The 19,569-nt window shown below is 41.2% G+C and overlaps 1 protein-coding gene across 8 annotated transcripts in view; it reads right to left on the reverse strand.

The window, feature by feature from the left end:
* Positions 1-19,569, reverse strand: part of KDM4C (lysine demethylase 4C) — a 443,948-nt gene that overhangs the window by 107,799 nt on the left and 316,580 nt on the right. The gene's annotated exons all lie outside the window — the stretch shown is intronic.

Here is a 19,569-nt window from a genome sequence, read left to right on the forward strand (position 1 = left end):
CGGTTATTAGAAGCATGGACTTGGGAAGTCAGACAGACCTGGTTTTGAATCCAGCTCAGCACAGGCACGAAGGCTAGTCACAGAAACAGCCAAAATAACATGGACTGAATAAACAGAAGTGGTGAGAAGTCATGGGGGCAGCAAGCTAGCCCCTGAACGTCTCCTGCCCTTCTTCCTGACACCCCCTCAGCAGAAAACAGAGCTTCCCCTCTGCAGTTACTACCTGGGCTATGCAGAAAAGCCAGACATATAAGCAGCATTTGCAAGTAAATTAAATATTAAAGGCAACATCACAATCTCATGTTGAAAGAGGCACTTCACTAATACTATAAAGCAGCATTTGCTGAATCACGAAATAGGCAATGTTATCTATGCTGAGAAAAATCAATCACTTATCATTTCTACTTCTCTAACAGCCTGTTTGGGTTCTATACTTCATTTCAAGTTTATTTCAGATTTAAAGGGCGAAGGGGGCATACAACTATAGCATATAGAGAGCTTTAGAACAAATCTTAATCTGAGTACTTATTAAGTGTCACTAAACATCTTTCAGCTGATGGGTGGGGAAAGCAAGCCTCCTAAACCACAAAATAAACATTTTCTAAGTACTTTTTATTTGCACTTTTATTTCTTTTTATGTTAATATTAAAGAGCACCTGTTTCCTAGAGGAAATTTCATTTTTTGAAATTATTGTTTACAAGAGATCAAACAGAAATTCTTACTCTCCTCGAATAAAGCATTTAATTGAACCCAGAATTGCTGAATTACGTACTTAAAAAAAAAAAAAAGGCACTCTGTCCTTTCTGATACAACGAGGTCCTGCTTAGTCACTGATATGTGCTCTCCACCCTACAAAAATCGACACAAATTTGTGAGGTTACTTATAACTTAGAAGAATTTTTATAGATCGCTCTGAATTAATGCTGGAAATGATAGCATTTTAATCATTTCATTCTCCGTTAAATCCAAAAAGAAACACAATTTTCCTGTTTGTCACAGTTTAGGGAGGCTGGCTTACAAGCTTCCTGCTGTTCCAAGGACAGGCAAAAAAAAAAAAAATCTTTATTATGAATATCTGATACGACTTGCTATTGGCATTATCGGATCAAGGACTAGGACACATTTTCTATTTATTTCTGGCCTCAAGCCTGAAGGCCTTAAGATATCTGACAAAAAAACAGAATAAATCAAAGACAAAGACTAATTATCCTTAGCAATATTTGTTTTGAGACAGTGCAAACATCCAACACTATAAAGGCTGCAGGGTTGTTTTGTTCAAGGTTTTTTTTAGAGAGGAGTGTATGTTTCTGAAATGCCTGTTTTCTGTATATTTACTGAAATTGCATTCACTGGTCGGGTCTGAGAGGAAACAGTAAGGTAAAGGCATCTCTAATCGGCAGTGAAGGAACTGACTCCCACGAGCCAAGTCTCAACCGCCTCTCTTATCTGACTTCCCACAGGCACTTTTTAACAGTTTAAATGAACATTTATGTACACTCCTGCTACATATACTTATCTTGGTGAATGGTACTTATTTGAATGTTTGGGAAAAGGAAAAATAAAGAGCTCTCATGATTTTTTTTTGATCACTACACAAACCAAGATGCTGGGGTGTACTTCCTGCTCTAAACACCAGAAGCTGCCCCAAGGCCCCTGAATACATCTGACTCTTGTGAGGAACTGTCACCCATGAACGGTTCTCTCTGTGGCCTGCTGCAACCTCTTTGCCTCTTGTCTTTCAATTACACCAGCAGCAGACCACATTGAGAAAATTTATGCTTAAGTTAAAATACCCCAGCACCATGTCTCCAAATAAAACTGAGGAAGCAGTGATGAAAAGCTATTAGGTCAACATTAGCAGACGTGCCACAGGTGGCCTTTCAGAGGAAGACCCTCTCCTCTCTGATGGGGAAAATGGTGGCCCTGAGAAGAGCCAGGTCAGGGTACAGCCCCCTGTGTGGACACTGTCCAGTCCAGAGCCCATCCCTCCTCCTGCTTCTGGAGGAAAAATCACCTAACAGTGAGTTTGGGGATTTGTCTTCTAGATTAGACAAATGTGGGGTTTCAATCTCAAGTGGCCCTTAGGGTCACCGAGAAGTTCTTTTATCTTTCCCAGCTGAGGGAATGGACAAAAGGTGGTAAAACAGGCTCTGGTCAAAGGATTAGGATTGAATCCTAACCCTGACTTGCACTGATTTACTAACCAGGATATTGCTTCTGGATTATTTAGGTGGACTTCCTCTGAGGACGAGTAAATGGTCAACATTTTTTTCAATGATCTATTTGTGGGTAATCTTTCCAAGCTTAGCTGCTTCACTGGTCAAGTAAAGGTGACAACAGCAACTCCTCCTCAGGAAGCTGTTCTCAGGCTTCAAAGAAATAACATCTGTAAAAGGTTTCTCAGTCCCTGGGACATCGTCAGAGCTAAGCAAGGCTGCCCCATCTGTTCCCAGACCTTACCACTCTGGAACCCAAGCCCAAACCCTCACATTCTAAAGACAGCTGAGCCTCTTCCTTCACCCAGATAATAGGGACCATCAGGCATGAAGTTCCACAACCGCCCTGCCCTCCCCTTCATCTTCAGAGCCACAGTTTCAAAACACTGATGCTCGTAATCATTCAGACACTAGGCAACTATAGATTTCCGCATCTTGTTATTTAATGCATTGATTAAAAAAAAACACGTTACCATGTCACAAACTAATTTTTTAAATATTTTAGTAAGTGTACTTCAATATTATTGTTTCCTCTGTAATCCTATGTATTTTATTTTTAATATTTTAAAATACTTCTCTGAACTATCCACAGCCTTTACCAAAAACTGCCAAAAGAGTCCATGCAACAAGTTAAGAATCTGACACAGAACAATTAAAAATGTCTAAAATCACCATGAATGAACACAGTGATTACAATCACCACATAAGAACAAATATTTCAGTGAATAAGCAAAAATGGAAAACATCATGATTAGATTACTGGAACCTTAGGTTTCTCTTTTTTAAGGTTGTTGTTTTACTGTTTTTACAATAATAATCAAAAAAGGTTAGAGCATAAAAACCATGGTATCTTTAGAGCTTTTTTTTTTTTCTTCCCTAACATTTCAAAATCAGAACTGGCAGATCTTCCACAACGAACCAAAGACACTGTGCACTACCCTCAGTTTCCCTGTTTTTGCAACTAGCCATGAACAGGTCATAAAAAGGTGTATAGCGGCAACAGAGGAGTCAAGTAATTCTAACCATGCAGATTTTCTTCATGAAAATAACAATACCTTATCCTACAATGTTTACCTACAATGTTTACCTACAACATTACCTACAATGTTATTCTGTCATGAAAAATTGGCTAAACAACGTCAAACAGGTATTAGACTGGCCCAGCAACTGACTCTTCAGCAAAAGAGTGAGAACACTAACTTCTCTGAAAAGTTCATTTAGATTAAAAGTAAACATTTTTCAGATGTGGGCCACATCTTGCTTATTCTTGGCATGGCTTTTATAGTGAGCTTTTCATTCTCCCTCTATTTCTCAATGGAATTTTCTCAATATTTAAAAATTCCATTTCTGTGAGATCTGTTCTAACAGAACAGTGAATTACCAAAGCAGATGCGTGAAAGAACTCTAAGAGACATTTACTGCTTCTATTATGGCTCACTAGCAATCGTAAAACTAAAGTGTGGTCGTCTTCTATCGTTCACATTACTTTTTTAAAAGATGAGGATAATCCGTTTGATCCTGAAGTTCACAGCCCTACTTCCCTTATGTGTATGCCTGTGTGTGATGAGAGAGCCCCTCAGCTGATCCGTGGAACAGGAGTCCATCAAGCTTCAGGTAGTAAAACTCAAGCTGCTTTTGTCTAAGTATATATACATATAAATTTCAGTGCTACAAGTTTGAGGCCAAAGTGGTACTTTTCAATGGTAAACGATAAAGAAAAAACAGTATTCTTTGGAATCCCCTTCAAATGACTTGGTCAAATGAATGCAAAATGAGGAAACAGAAAGAAGAGTTCAAGACCTCTAGGTTTTTTTGTACTAAAGGCTAAGATTTGGGGCTCATAATGCTTGCCGGTATCTGAGCAAATTTCAGGCTAACTCACACCCATCCGGCTCCCTGACAGAGGAACGGCACTGAGGGAGACTGCAGTTTGAGCTCCAGCTCCCCCACTAGGGAGCGGGGTGCTTGGGTGAGTTCCCATGTGCATCTGAGCCTCAGCTTCTACAGCTGCGCTTCATAGGATCACCGTGGGAATTAAGGGGGTAATGGATACAAAAGTATCCATTAGTATCTAAAGTATCTAAACACAAAAGGCTTTGCAAACATGGCCATTGTTACTGTACCCTTGAAAAGATGAGGGGAAAAAAGGGAAAAGAAACAGTAGAATGTGACAATGTATCTGTTCCTTTCCGGTTGCCACAGCAAAAGGCACAAGAGCTTGAACATAGGATACAAATGAGCCAGAAAATCAGACTGCACCAGTTATAAGGGGATTATACCACTGAGGAACAAAAAGGGTGTGATTTTTCAACAAATCTTCACAGAACGGTGTAGCCCCATTTGCTGAGCCTGTGGCTGAGCCCCGTGTCTGGACAAGCATCAACAACTCTTCTCAAACTAGTCTGTACCAAGTTCCCCTGTTCAGCCTCCCTCAGGACCACGTGATCTTTTTCACCCCTGCTGATGTCTTCCCAGCTGTGAGCCAACCTGCTCATTCTCCAATCCTGGCTTCCCATTTCAACGGCAAGTGTGATGACCACAGCTTAATTCTTTATCACCAGTGTCTTTTTTTGAGATTTACTTTTAAGAAGGGCTGGGGGGGAATCTTCTTCCTAGATTCAGGGTTTTCATCCAGGACTTTGAGTATTTTCTTCATTTTTTCTGCAATAGCCATGTTTAGTTAACTATTTTTTAAAGCAGTGTCACTGAAATCATACATTTATCCAGTATTCATCAAAATGTAAGAAACTAAACACCTGGACTCACAGACCCTTCTTAAAGTATAGGGAGCATGTATGTCTGCTTTCTTCCAGAGGGAAAACTCTTTTTTTTTTTTTTAATGATGTTAAGTTTTCTTAGGGAAAAAAAAAACCCAAAAACTCAACAACATCTATATTACTGGGGTGGAAAATTTATTCTATTCTATTACTAGACTTGTGTGAAGTTTGGCAAAATGTCACACGGGGTTTCCCTATTTCTCTTAAGTGAATTCTGACCTCCACTTTGGACTTAAATAGTGTTAAAACCATTCCTACGAAAGTGACAAACTGCATGTTTCCATTGAAAACCACCCAGTAGCCCCCAGGGAAGAAAGAGTAACCTGTTCAGGTTCCCTTGAAATATTCATAAACTCAGCAGAGGATCAGATTAAAAACAGAGCCCCCAAGCACAGGAGGTTTTAGTTTTTTCCCCAAGCTTTAAGCTTTATGATGGTCTTTTCACAACTTGGCCCACCTGCTCATAAAAATGCTCCTATGCCCAACCAGGATTATAGTTTATCTTGCAAACTTTTACCTAGTGAACAAAAACAGGATGTACAGTTAATTCTTCCCCTTGCAAGTGAAGTCTAGTTATCAGCAGACATATATGAGAAATCATGACAGTGGGTTAATATTGTGGTATGTGCCTATTTTTTGAAAGTGACAGCTGGGCACATTGGATATATAACATAGGAAACATAAACCCTTACCACATGAGTCAAAGAAAAATATGCTTAGGAACTATCTGTCGGGGGAAAGGGGACACACCACACATCTTAAAGTCAAGTGAAAATGGTGTTATTGTTTTGACTGGTCCACTGTACTGAACCTCCTGTGGCAAGGTTGAATAGAACATCATAAAAAAGCCCTTTCCAAAGCCATCCTCCATTTGACCACACCAGACATTAACGCAAGAGAAGCTTAACCCTTCTGAAAACATTTTAAACCTGATCAAATTAAAAGCAGCACCAGAGGGATTATTTTTTCCTAGCAAGAACCCACAAGCAATTTACTTGACTAGAGGAAAAATGCAAAGAAATCCTTTATCACAAAATAGCTTCTTGAATCTTTCCACCAATAAACTTTCCATCCATCCATCCAAGAATGCCTATCCTCCCTGCTGATAACAAGCTGTGGAGATAAATATTTTATTTTTTTCTGTAAAACCCCAAATGATGTTTTCAAATGAAATGAAACTACTACATGTCACTGTCAAAAATGGTCCTAGAAGAGGTAAATGTCATTTTAGAGGCTGTGTGTTAAAATATTTAGTAGAAAGAATCTACTTGTCAAGTTCCTACAGAAAACTCCAAAGAGGTTATAAGCACATCTATCAAATTTTCATCTACCTTGGGGCTGACATACTGGGGAAACCATAGAAAGCCTGGCCTTGTGCTATGAGGGAGCTGGAGGTTTAGAGTTCTGGACAATAATGGGGTCACCATCAAGTACAAAGATGGGGCCTGATAGAGTTTCTGCAGTGATTCCCCAGTGAAGGCGTACTGGCAATAGGCAGCTGCATTCTGCTTTAAGCCACAATTTGAGCTAAGGAAATGAACCCATGTGATGGACCGTCAAACTCCCTTGTGAGAATTCTGACCTCTCACTCCAAACCTAGCAAAGAAACACCCATCAAATATTAGCAAAAGAAAAGACCAAGCCAGCAAAACGTGGGAAGGATTTTTTTTTAAGCCTCATTTAAATAGCTTCCATACCCTACTCTTTGGGAATTATATTAGGTAACTTTTTTTAACAAGGAAAATTTGGTTTTAAGGAGCTTATGGGAACACTTAACTTGGAATGGAAAGGTTATTTGCTCAGTGTTAGGCTAAAAGCCAAAATCCACTTTTAGCCAGAGATGATTTTAATATTATACCTCACAAGAGTATTGTCATGTGAGCAGGCGGCAGAGATAAGCAATGTAGCAAAGTTATGACTTCCCCCAAAGACTCATTAAAATGTATTATTAAGTATAAAAAAGTTGGGAAAATCCACGAGGAACCCGTCTGTACTATCTCAGAAACAGTAAAAATTCTTTCCAACTTATCACTTCTTTCACTCTGCCTCCTCTACAAATACCACTCAGTAAATACTGCGAAGAACTCGATCCTGATGAAAAAGAGGATGAAAAATGCCCTAAAGAGCCACTATGATGCTCTGCATATGATTTTTCCTTTAAATGTGCTACAGAGGAATATATGATGAATTCCGGTGACTATAAAAAATAATAAACCTGTGAAGAGGCCATGATATTTTTTAAATTATTCAACCCACAAAACACTTTAAAGTATGTTAAATTAGAAACATTATTTTGAAGAAAAATAGTAACTTTTCCCACTTTAATTTTTATAATCTGAAATTTTAATAACTCCAATATTTTTCTTTTTCTTTCTGTTTTGGTTGTTAACTCATATCAAATTGTTTTCCCTTCATCAGTTCTTGAAAATGTTCTCCCACTTCCTCAATTAAAAAAAAAAAATAACAGTGACCTCATTTAAGTCAAGCAAATGGGCTCTAGAAAGCTAGAGCAAGTATCGACTTTCTTACCCAATCCTGCAAGAATGTGAAAGCACACTTGCAAAGGCGTTCCAAGCTGCTATGGAAACGACATTCTTTTTTCACTATAACAGTACTCCGGGCTGAGAACTGCTGGCACGCAAACCCCCAATCCAAGCCCATTGACAGCTTGTGGAGTGGACAGATGAGGCATGGAAAATATTTTAAATTAGTTCATTTATCTTGTTGAGACACAGGAAACAGCAACAAATTTCTCACATAAAAGAAAGTATAGAGAAAGACAATGCACCCCTAGCAATGTGTAGCAAATTTAGTCCATTAAGTCAAACCCTTCAGAATATTCTATACTGCCTAATAATAGCCACATCTCATATTCTGAGGGAATTTTTTTACAATCAAAAGATCCAGAAGGATGGCTAGAAATCACTGACTGCTTCTGATTTTTTGATGGACTCAAATTTTGCAAGTCAAATAGTTTTTAAATCGATGGTTTTTCACTGATCCCAGGTAGATCTTGGGCCAATATTAATTCTGCTTAATAAATCTAGAAAATTGCAGTAAAGAACTTTAAAGTTCTTAAAGAGAGCTCAAAAATGGCACAGCTTAGGATGAGCCAGGCAAAGATGATTTAAGGAGACAATGTGAACTGCCCCTAAAAGTAAATGGACAGAATGGCTTAGGATCTAGGTCCTCATTCCATGGCTGACACCTCAGGAACTTCTGGCTCCGTGGTTCCTTCCCACCTGTGTCTCTGCCACTGCACCACTTCCACAGCAGTCTGTCACCTCCCGCTTCATGAGTCCCTCCTAGGAAGACAGGGCAGGGTCTTCAGGCCTGGAAGTAGAAGCAAGTGGACACAGGGGCCGAACACTGGTCTTGGGGTTGGCTGCACCAGCACCACTGGGGATCAGAGGATTGTGTTAAACATAAGGTCCCACGCTCCCCACAGCTAGAACTTCTGATTCATAAGTCTGAAAAGGAGCCCAGAAATCTGTATTTTTAATATACATTCCCAAGCCAGATTTGGAAATCACTACATCCCAAATCCTTCACGAACTAGAAGCAGGTAATTCTTGAAAATCTATGTACTTACTCCCTTGAGTAATTTTAAGTAGATACATCAAATTTCTCATCATAACCTTAAGTTGTGAAAGTTATAATTCTCTGTATTAAATATTGACTTTTAAAAGTAAAATACAGGGCTTCCCTGGTGGTGCAGTGGTTGAGAATCTGCCTGCCAATGCAGGGGACACGGGTTCGAGCCCTGGTCTGGGAAGATCCCACATGCCGCGGAGCAACTAGGCCCGTGAGCCACAACTACTGAGCCTGCGCGTCTGGAGCCTGTGCTCCACAACAAGAGAGGCCGCGATAGCGAGAGGCCCGCGCACCGCGATAAAGAGTGGCCCCCGCTCGCCGCAACTAGAGAAAGCCCTTGCACAGAAACGAAGACCCAACACAGCCAAAAATAAATAATAAATAAATAATAAATAAATTTTTTTAAAAAAAAGTAAAATACATTGTCTCTAAATACTATGGTGATTTGATACCTCCATCATCCATTTAAAAACATAAAAGAACAACCTCTTTTTTTAACAGATTTTATAGCATCATTTATTCCCTTTAAACTTCTATTACCTCTATTCCACTTTCCCCACAGAATTTTATCTGAAGACAAGATACTTCTATGCTCAAAAGTCTATTATTGACCACTCCACCATATTCTGTCAAAAGAAATATGCATATTAATGAAGTTTCATTTTTTAAAATTTCCTATGACAGGCTCTAAGTTAAAAAAAATCTTCTGATTTGAATAATTACACTTATTTTCAGTTTATAGCTGATCGGAGCTACATATATATTACAATGTTGTTAATTATTAAAGTAAAATAGTAATTTTTATTGGATATATATTGTTAACCTGATATACAAAGATTTTTTTAAAGTAGCTTGTATAAATACAGATATCACACACTGCTAGTGATATAGTTCCAGTGTCATTTTAATTATATTTTTCTTTAAAAAAAATTCACATTAATAAGTGGATAGGATTGGAGGAGCTCTGTTGCAGCAATGTTTCTCAGTTGTTATGAACTCTTTCTCAACTACCATCCATCACTATCTATCAGCTGACTTCCTTTGGGTAGTCCTTCAATTTTGTCAAAAGTAACGAAAAGGAGCCACCTGAGTTGCAAATAAGCACTTGCTACCCAGTCATTACATTCATTCCCTTTTTCAACTTGACTAAGACCAGCGTTTTGCATCATTCCTCTGTTTCACATGCCAGAGGTCTTGCAACACAAGCAGGGTACCACAGTAAGATCAGAGACAGACACGAGCCAAGTAGGAGACGGGCTGTGAGGGGAGGAGGACAGGAGACCCTGTAGACCTGTAGACAGCAGGTCTGTTCTTGGGCAGATCGACTTCAGGGAAAAGTGTGGATTATCCTTGTACATGTTCTTAGGAAGGAGATGCGGGAACGTGGGCATCAGTTCAAAAGTGCCTGCCAGGTGGTCCTGTAGTTCACGATCCCAGGGGTCTTCTGGTAGCAGCTACAGTTATCAAAAGTGAAGAGCACTCTGACAGCACCTCGGTCAGGAGCAAGGGCTGAAGAGGGCAGTGCCCAGGGCAACATTTACTTCCCAAGGGCAGAGCGGCAGCTGGCTCAGGGAGGGACTGGAGCTGAGAAGCAGGGTGGCCATCTTTCTCAGCGCAGCCTATTCCAAAGTGTATTCTCCCAACTTTCCCATCTCCCCCAGCCTCTAAACTTTCTGTAAAGTTTCCACTGAGAAACACAGCACAGACTGTGGCTAAAATTGTTCCCATCTGTGACAGAGGCATATTTACTCAACAGGGTAATAACTATTCTGATGCTGGTGTTGCAGCAATCAGTGTATGTAAGAGGACACACAACCAAAAATCCTGTGTGGCCTAACTCAGAAATTCACAATGAGGCCAGTGGAGTTTTAAGATACAGAAATATCTACCAATTTTTAAAACTTTTCTGCTTGCTCTTGGGTTCAAATGTACCACATGTGAATAACTTTTTAAAATGAAAAGTAATAAAAGAAAGAAAAAGAGAAAAAAACTAAGTTCCTCCACTGCATGCTCCATTCACTTTAGGAGGGGTTAATGTATAAGCCCAGTGGGGAGCACCATTTTCTATAAATGCTAAAATTATCTCACCATGCAGTCTGAGAAGAAAAACACAACAGAAAAAAAATTTTAAGCCCACACTCCTACGAGCAGAGGAGGAAGCGGGAGCGTAAGTGTGACTCCTGCCTTTCTGCCTCTAGCGGGAGCTTTCACTGCAATGCCACCCAAGGACCCAAAGCTGCTGGAGGGTCAGCCGTCAGGACTCTGCATTTTACAGTGTAAAAGTCAGGTTAAGCATCAGACCAGAAAGAGCCTACCCTCCCCCCTTTCTGGTTGTTCCCCTTAGTTCACCCTACACAACTAGACTTGATTAGAAACAACTTTGAGCACAGCCTCACTGGCTCTTTTGGAACCAGGAAAAGGTAAGAAAAATCCCAGAATAAGAATTTTAGAACTGAAAGGATCGTTTATCTTAGAAATAAGGAAACTGAGGCCTGTAGCAGATGAGCTTGCCCACAATCACACACCCAGGGCTGAGACGCGCCCAAAGGCATCCCCCTCTCCTCTGCCACGCGGCTCAGAGCTCTGTCCTCCGCTGCTCCTGCCCCACTGGTTCCTTTCTCTTCTCTGATGCACCTCGTTTCTTCCGGCCTCAAGGACCTTGAATATACCACTCCCTTAACTTGCATAACTTCCCCCCACCATCCCTACCTTCATCTTGGCTGCACCTCCTCACGTTTTAGTTCTTAAATGTCATTCCTTCAGGGTCATCCACTCTTGACCCTCCAAATTAGGTTAGTCTCCCTGATGGACATTGTCATGGGACAATTCCTTTTCATAAATAGTCATTTTTTTAATATATCTCTCTTCCTAGACCTAAGAGCTCCAAGAACATTGGAACCAATATGTTCTGGTTCATCCTTATAAGCCCTTACATGTAAGCCCTTATAAGTAACGGCTCAGGACCTGGAAGAAGGTAAACACTCATTAAATATTTATAAATAAATTTAATAAATATTTACTACATGTTGAATACTGCTTTGAGGGTAATACATATACTATTCATTATTTACTTAATTTATTCCTCTAAACTCCATGAGATAGGCAATAGTAATATTTCCATTTTATAGATGTAGAAACTGAGGCACAGAGCAGTTCAGGAACTTCACCAAGATCACACAGCTCATAAGTGGAACAGTCATGGCCCTGGGTAACATTTATGGTAGTTGCTTTATAAAGGGTCAGTGGAGACCTGCATGAGAACTTAGTGCTTGGAAAGATTTTTTAAAGAACAAGCTATGAGCATAGTGGGCCCTGATATCGGACACTATGTGAGCATTTTCCAAAAGAATATGTTAACAGACTTTATATTTGTCATCTTTCATGCTCCAGCAGCAACAGTCTCCAAAGCCTCATGAAATGTTTGTTTCTTGCTCATGTTGAATGCTGGCTGTGACTCTGCTGCAGGTCTTTAATCTGGGCCCTGGGCTGGGGGAGCGCCCCTATCTGAACCACGCCGTTTTCACAGATCGGAACGGAGAGATGGTGGCACCACGCAGAGGCTCCTAGAGCTTCAGCCAGCAGCAGCACAGGTCATTACCACTCACATTAAATTAAAAGCCCCAAGCTCGTTATTTTCTTCCCCTAAGTTCCCCAGGGCATTAGAAGCAACCAGCCACCTCCATTCAACTCCTTATCTTCACTAAAATGTCTATGGCAGCACATACTTGGTCCCTCAGAGCCTTGTCTCCTCTAGGCACTTGATTGCAGGGATCTAAAGGTGATAATCTGAGTAGCTCTCTGCCCTTGCACACCATGCGCTACCAGTTGAATCCTTCCTATAATTCTTCGTAGCTTTTTAGTCTTCTCTTCATATAATGCTTTTACTCTTTCAATCTTCTCCCAAACAAAAAACCTCTTAAGGATCTGGACCCAAATTCTCATAGAGGTATGGTGGAGAGACCTCCCTATCTTTCTTTTGAGAGAAGGGGTGATGTAGAAGGAACCCAAACTGTCCCATGGTTTTACTGTATAAATGCTACCGCCCTGTCTCACAAAGAACGTAACTTCCATTTGCCTCAGGCACTTTACATGCAGTAACTCATGATTCGTTATGTCTCTGGATGTTAGGTATGACTATCTCATTTTACAGGTAGCAAATAACATTAGACACCTGGAGATTAAATTCCCTGCCTAAGGTCTCGTAGCCAACAGCAGAACCAGGACAAGATCCCTCCTGATGTTCTGCCCTTTGCATAGAAATGCTCATCTAGGCTTTCTGATGATCTTGAGCTGAAGTTAAGACAGAGCCAGAGTAAACATCAACTCCTCTCTCCCCTGACATACGCAAATGCATACATCCACACATACTAAATATATTTTATATGTGTGTGTTTTATATAAAATACACACATACAAACACATGTACAAAATACCAACTCGGAATGGGGGGGAAGTGTTCCTGAACTGTCGAGTACATACTGACTGCTGAACTGAGAGAACTCTACTTATTTGATAAATTATTAAATACTGTGCAACACTTCTTCAGGAAAATAGACAATAGGGAACTTCAGTCAGGTCTCATCCCTGCTTGAGATGGAACCCTAACAATGGCTAGGAATATAAATATTAAATAAGGAAGGAACCCTTAATGGTTGGTGCTCTACTTTATCATTTCTCCTAACTCTGACACTTTCCTTTTAGTGCATACAACATGATCATTCATTCTGTTACATAGAATGAATGTTCCTATTGTCAGCTCTCTGTTTTGCTACCGCAAATCCTTGGCAAAATTGCCCGTTTCATTTTTTATTCCCTGTAGATATTCCTGCCCTCAAGGAAGCAGCTTTAAAGCAGTGTGAGCTCCGGAGCCAAGCGTGACAACCCAGCAGTCTCAAGATGAAGTGTCAAGTCAGCAGACAAGGCTGCCTGCAGTAGCGGGGCCGACTCTTTCGGGGAAAGGACTGCCCGAAGCCCTATGGAGGCCCCCTGGGTCCCACAGGCAGGAAGCAGTCAGAGCTCTGTCTCTGCAAATGGCTACACAACAAGTACTATCCTTTCCATCATCACCCTCAGAGAGGACTCAAGAGCAAGGCTCTGGAAGACTCAGTGAGGGTTTGCGGAGTCGCTCTAAATGGGATGCCTCTGGTGTCTTATCTTGATCACAGTAGCAGTGACAATGCCTGACTGGGTTCTCCTCCTGACTCCTCCTGAATCTCACCTGCTAGGGAGGCTGAAATGAAACTCAGGTGAGCACACACCAGTCCTAATGGAATGTTGGTCCGAGTCCCTCCCTTTGTGCCATTTTAGTGGGCAAGGTTGGAGGGAAACCTTATAACTGGTCCATTCATTCATCGTTTAAACCTTTTCTGAGTATAGACTCTGGCCCCACCTGAGGCTCTGATGATACAAAGCCGAAGATCACAGTGGTGTCTGCCCTGGAGGAATCACAGAGTCTCCAGAAGGAAGTCTCAGGAGTATTACTTTGATGACTCCATCCCCAGAGCCACCTCGATGCCATTCACAGGTCGATAGGCCAGGCCAAGTGGAAGGCACCTAACGTCTAAACATCGTCCACCAAATACCTCCCACAAAGTCCCTTTAGCCAGCAATTAGCTCTCTAGGTTCCTGCTCTCACGCAGTTTCTAAAGAAGTGCGAGAAACATGGGATGTTCATCCTGTCCCTTGAGTTTCTGAGGTAACACATGCCATTCCTTACTAGCACCCTGGCCTACCTTCCACTGTTTGCCCCTCTGAACTCATCTCCAGGGTTTTAGATACTTGTTTTACAGATGCTGGAAACACAAAGGATACCTTCCATCAACTCGAAGAGGTCTGTCTTCATACTTCCTCATGCAGAGCAGTTATTCTACTTCCCAGATTTCCCCCTAACCCCTTCAGGCTCTGGAACCATGGGGTGTTCAGTGTTTTTCAACAGAAATGCCAGGTGTGACTCTGGCATTTATGACTGCCAACATTTTCAGAGTGGATGGATGCCAGAGACACACTCCTGGAGCACTTTTAGTCAACGGGGTAGTGCCTCCTGTGAGATGAGTGTCTCTGATCCTTTACAGCTGATCTACCCGGAGGACAAATGCTCAGGCTGCACTCTGCTGTTCCTTGCTTGCAGTGAGTGTGACATGCTGTATGGGGCACAAGTAGGAATGTTTCCCTGAAGTTATTTAAAACCCTACAGGTGCCAAGCTTGCCAAATCATAAATTTAGGAAATTGCATTTTGTTAGACTAAGTCCTTCCCTTAGCACTTTAGTCACCTAGTTATTCTTCAATTTCTTTCCTACAAACACTTGGCCCAGGTCCCGAGGTTCATCCCATATCTATGTGTCTCCTCAGCACATAAAAGAGATTAAGGAAAGGAGAGGGAACAATAAAATTTCAGGTTTACTGGCACCCTAAGTGAAGTAATCCCCCTATGCATACACTTTTCTTACAGGAAGCTCACTTACTCAACCTTTCCATTCACCTGCCTGATGAGATCTATACAAATATTTTAAGAGGGTAATTTGGAAGACTTACAAGAGTACAAGTTGTTCAAGCTGTAGCATTAGTCTCTGTTGTTTGCTTTAGGTTTAGCTCATTTACACAAGTGAATAACTAACTGCCTGTTAATTAATCAGATCAACCAAGACTCATTTAAACTACTTGCTAACAGTCCTCTTTTATATACCAGCAGTCTTCAATTGTTTTTGCTTACAATTCCCCCAAAAGAGTTTTGGAAAACTGTATCTTTCCTTGCATATGTTAAAGTTAACTCTTATAAATTTTATTTTTTAATTTTAAGATTGGAAAAAAAAAGTAAAGGATACTCTTTTCCAGCATAGAATTCCAGGATATAATTATACGTGTGCTTTAAATATATTTTTGTCAAACTTTGGGACTGCAAATTAAGCCAAATTTATGTGAAATGTCAGCCATATATATAACCTGACAGACAAAGGTGGTCCTCATTATCAAACCAATCTGGCAAAACAGATTTAGTTTCTATCAGAAAAAGACTGAATTCATTTTTTAAAATAAAATGAGCATATTAATACGCATCCCCATATCAAGCACCTCATTTCTGAATTCTAATTCTAAGAGATAATCTTTAGTGTATTAGGGTAAAATACAGGTCCAACGATATAATGACTTAAACGTAACAGAAATTTGTTTCTGGCTCACATAACAGTATTGGGCTGGAAAACAGTTCAGTGGGCTAACATTCCTCCACAGTCATTTAGGGACAAAAGCGCTGCCATCTCAGCGTTTGGGTTCCGGGGTCTCTCTCTGGGTCAACTCCTTTCCAGAAAACAGTAAGGAGGAGGACAGATGGGGGTATTTAGAAGCCAAGCCTGGGAGTCACCCATCATTTTCCTCCCATACCTTTGGCTGAGCTCCTTCCTGCAAGGGAGGCTGTGATGTGAACTAGCTGTGGCCCAAGGAAGAGAAGACCATGGATTTCAGTGAGCAGCTAGTAGACAAGGTCACAACCTTTTCAATAAATTTATGGCCTAAGCGAAATAATGTGCTATTCTCTTCAGTATTTATTACCTAATCTATCTTTGCTTTGGTCTCTGAACACTTGCCCTCAGAATCTGCCCCTTTGTTTACCTACCCGAGAGTAATTCATTTATTCTGTAAAGCAAAAGGGGTGATGAGAAAGGAGAACCAGAAGCTCCTTCCAAGGTTCTCTCTCCTTCACACCAATATGAGGAAACAGCATGTACAAAAGTCGAGGATCTGGAAGTTGATCCTCAAAGAACTATCACTGCATTGTACCTCTGAGACAGTGTTCACATAACCCTAGCGTACATGGACCCCAGTTTGAGAATCACTGATGTATAGAGTATTAGAAAACATAGAGGATCACAGAATTCTAAAGTGCAAAGTACTCGCGCATCTTACAGAGGTGAAAAGTGAGCTAGAGGGAAGATGTCCAAAGTCACTCTTAAAGAGGTTAATGCACATATTCTTTGCTCCAGCAAACTTATTTTTGCCTTTGGTATAAATGGATATTCTAGCTTTCTACTGCATGTTGTGTAGAAAGGAATTAACTTAACAGGCCTGTGAATGCTATCCTTTGAGAGTCCTGCTGACAAGGTTGGCCCCCTGGCAGGTGTCTGGGAACTTGAATTTCAGGAGAATTCCCTCCATCTCCTGAAAAGAATGGCTCACGGTGCCTAGACTGCACAGTACAAACAATTTGGTTTATGCTGAACAACTGCTTCCCTTCTGGGAGTCTGGAATTGTGATACATGCTAGGCAGAGGGTGCCTATGTGATCAGTTTTGAGTAAAAACTCTGGGCACCGACTCTCTAATAAGCCTCTCTGGTTGGCAACATTCTACACGTATTATCATGACTCATTCCAGGGGGAATTAAGGAGCACTGTGTGCCTCCCTGGGTGAGAACTCTGGAAGCTTGCAGCTGGATTCCTCCAGTCTCCACCCCATGTGCCTTTTTTTCCCTTTGCTGAGATTGCTTGGTGTAATCACAGCTGTGAGAACAACTGTATGCTGAGTGCTGAGTTTTCCTCGTGAATCACCAAAACTGGGAGTGGTTTGGGGACCGCCAACACACATAGAAATCAGGTTTGACAGACAAGAATACATTGATCTTAGGATACTAAGAACATAGTAAGTAATGAAAGAAATTTCAGTACATTTTAAATTTATTTTTTGGATATGGAACCTCTAGAAAAGGGTGAAGGCAATTTATATTCGACTTACTTAAGCTACATACTTTTAAAATGACAGACGAAAATAATTTAAAATACAGATATTGGTCTTAGTTAGCAAGCAAAACAAGGATTCCCTGAAAATTACTACCAAAGACATCAGAAGAGAACCTTCCATATTGAACCATTAAGGAGAAAATGAATATGGAATTCTGAACGTCACTAAGAAAAAAATGTGCCCAGAATTGAAAGAAAGAAAGAAAGAGAGAGAGACAGAGACACAGACAGAGACAGAGACAGACAGAGAGAGAGAGAGAGAGGGAGGGAGGGAGGGAAGATGACTCAGGGTGTCTGTGTTGAAGACAAAGGGAGGAAACCAATGAGGACTCTCTCTGCCGTAAGCTGGTCCCATATCCCTCCTACTGGGGTCACTAGACAAAAAGTCATATAAAAGACCAAGGTGTTCAAATAACATTTTCCCTAATTTTATATTGTACTTTTTTTCCTTTGATTTTTTACAAGCAATACGAAGCTTCTTGCAGAAAAACTCCAAAGTACACAATAGTATGTAAAAAATTACTTTTTTTAATCACCTAATATCCTGCCATCCACAGGCAACCACAATATGGCATTCAAGTCATTTCCCTGTTCATTAAAAAAAATAATAATTGGGAACATTCTGTATGCATAATTTCTCTTAAATTTCCTCCTCATCAAAGCATGGTTATGAAAAACTTATTCGTGACGTGGATTAAACAGGCCTGTTGAAGAACTTTTTTCTTCCTTTACCTGTACTAAAGATGCTCAGATGTCCCTGAGCCCAGGTATCTACTTGGAACCTGAGAAACCCAAGGTGAGCACGTGCCTACGTGCTGCCATGGCTCAGGATGACATTTGACCAAGATACAGAAATGAACACTGAGTACAGATGCTTTTCTCCCTAGAGTGACTGGTCTGGCTGAAAATGTGGACCACACACTGTGTTGCCTTGATGAGCTGACTTCTCATACAGCTGGGGTCCAGGGCACAGCGATGAGAGACTCAGGAGTCGTGATGCCGTTTAAAGGTGTTCCTGTGAGTCACAGAACATCGTTTTCTCCATTTGGTACTTTGCGCCACATCACATTCCAGAAGCAGTACAGGCCGCACAGTGGTTGGGATTAAGCTGAGTGGCTGAACAAACTCAAATTACCCAACTCCTCTTAGCCTCGGTTTTATCAAATATAAAATGGGATCAATGATATCAACCTCAAAGAGTTATTGTAGGATCACCTAGACAATGCCTGGCACAGAGCAGCCAAAATGAAAAAGAATATTCAACACAAGAACATTGGTATATCTTGCTAACACTAAAATATAGTAAGCTACCCTGTTTCATGTTTACTATTTTTTAGCGCACGCACAGAGGGTGGGGGTGAGGACAGCTTTTAATTACCTCCAAAGCAATGCAAATCAAACCACAAAGACTAATCCAAGAGCTATGCAAACAACATGTTGAATTCACCAGATTGTAGGTGCTCCACTCTGAATGCTAACAACCTGTCTTCCTACAGCATGTGTGACAATATGAGCTTCAACAACAGGTCCATTCTCAACGTCTGTCACCTCAGTTTCCACATCTGTTTTCGAAAACATATATCACCCAGACAGAACTTTGATGAATGAGTGATAGTTGCACCAAAACTCAAAATGTTCAGCTGCTTTGATGTGCTGCCAGAGGGCAGGAGTCAGGCTGAGAGATACAAAGTGGATTCCCCAGGAAACAAGCCTCTGGCCTGTGCTGTGTGGCAGGATTAACTGCTCGACTTCTGAGGGTCCCATTAAAATGCCTCCATGCTACGAGAGGTGACCCCCCCCAGGATGTATCAAAACCATTAACTCAATGCACCTTGGAAAGATTTCGATTCCAATCACAATTTATCAGGCTATAATAGGATATATGTTAGGCTCAATTACAAAAGAAAAGAGAAATTCCAGGGTAGGGAAAGTACACTAGTCAAAAGAAGTACCTTGGGACTTCCCTGGTGGTGCAGTGGTTAAGAATCCGCCTGCCAATGCAGGGGACACGGGTTCGAGGCCTGGTCTGGGAAGATCCCACATGCCACAGAGCAACTAAGCCCGTGCACCACAACTACTGAGCCTGCGCTCTAAAGCCCGCAAGCCACAACTACTGAGCCCACGTGCCACAACTACTGAAGCCCCTGTGCCTAGAGCCAGTGCTCCACAACAAGAGAAGCCACCGCAGTGAGAAGCCTGCACACCGCAACGAAGAGTAGCCCCCGCTCACCACACCTAGAGAAAGCCTGCGCG

This window comes from Balaenoptera borealis (assembly GCF_965194805.1).
Source record: "Balaenoptera borealis genome assembly, chromosome: 8".
Taxonomy (NCBI): Eukaryota; Metazoa; Chordata; class Mammalia; order Artiodactyla; family Balaenopteridae; genus Balaenoptera; species Balaenoptera borealis.